Source organism: Etheostoma spectabile, chromosome 5 (genome assembly GCF_008692095.1).
Source record: "Etheostoma spectabile isolate EspeVRDwgs_2016 chromosome 5, UIUC_Espe_1.0, whole genome shotgun sequence".
NCBI lineage: Eukaryota > Metazoa > Chordata > Actinopteri > Perciformes > Percidae > Etheostoma > Etheostoma spectabile.
Window position 1 is genome coordinate 18,709,474 of NC_045737.1, and position 469 is coordinate 18,709,942.

The window sequence follows — 469 nt, forward strand, 5'->3', positions numbered from 1 at the left end:
GGCTATTTATAACTGCTTTCACATCCATCATACAGCTGCAACACATGTGAATGAAAATTAGCTATCTGAAATAAATAGTGCAGGATTATTTTTTTTTCTAAATATATCTCTGTGAAAGCTTCTTCACTTGTTTTCATTAATAACTGATAAAAAGAGCTAGTGAAAGAGAGGGAGTGCGATGGACGCTACTCACAGAGAGAAGGCTGACTCATTATGAATGGGTCCACTACGGGTCGAATGGCGGGTCAGCAGAGTTACACAAGTTGTATGTATGAAATGTATGTATTGTCACTGCCGGCATTTTTTTATAAACTATGACATTCTGGCCATGGGTCACATCTGTCTCCCAGGTCCAGCAGGCTCTGTCTCACACTCTATTACTCAACGAACTGAAGTTAGTTGAATTTAATAACTTCTTCTGTGTTTTTCGCCGTGCCGGCCGTGATAGCAGAGTTACCAGCGGAAACAC

The 469-nt window shown here is 40.7% G+C and overlaps 1 protein-coding gene across 6 annotated transcripts in view; it reads left to right on the forward strand.

The window, feature by feature from the left end:
• coq2 (coenzyme Q2 4-hydroxybenzoate polyprenyltransferase) overlaps positions 1–469 on the forward strand; it is a 6,024-nt gene that overhangs the window by 2,142 nt on the left and 3,413 nt on the right. The window lies entirely within an intron of this gene.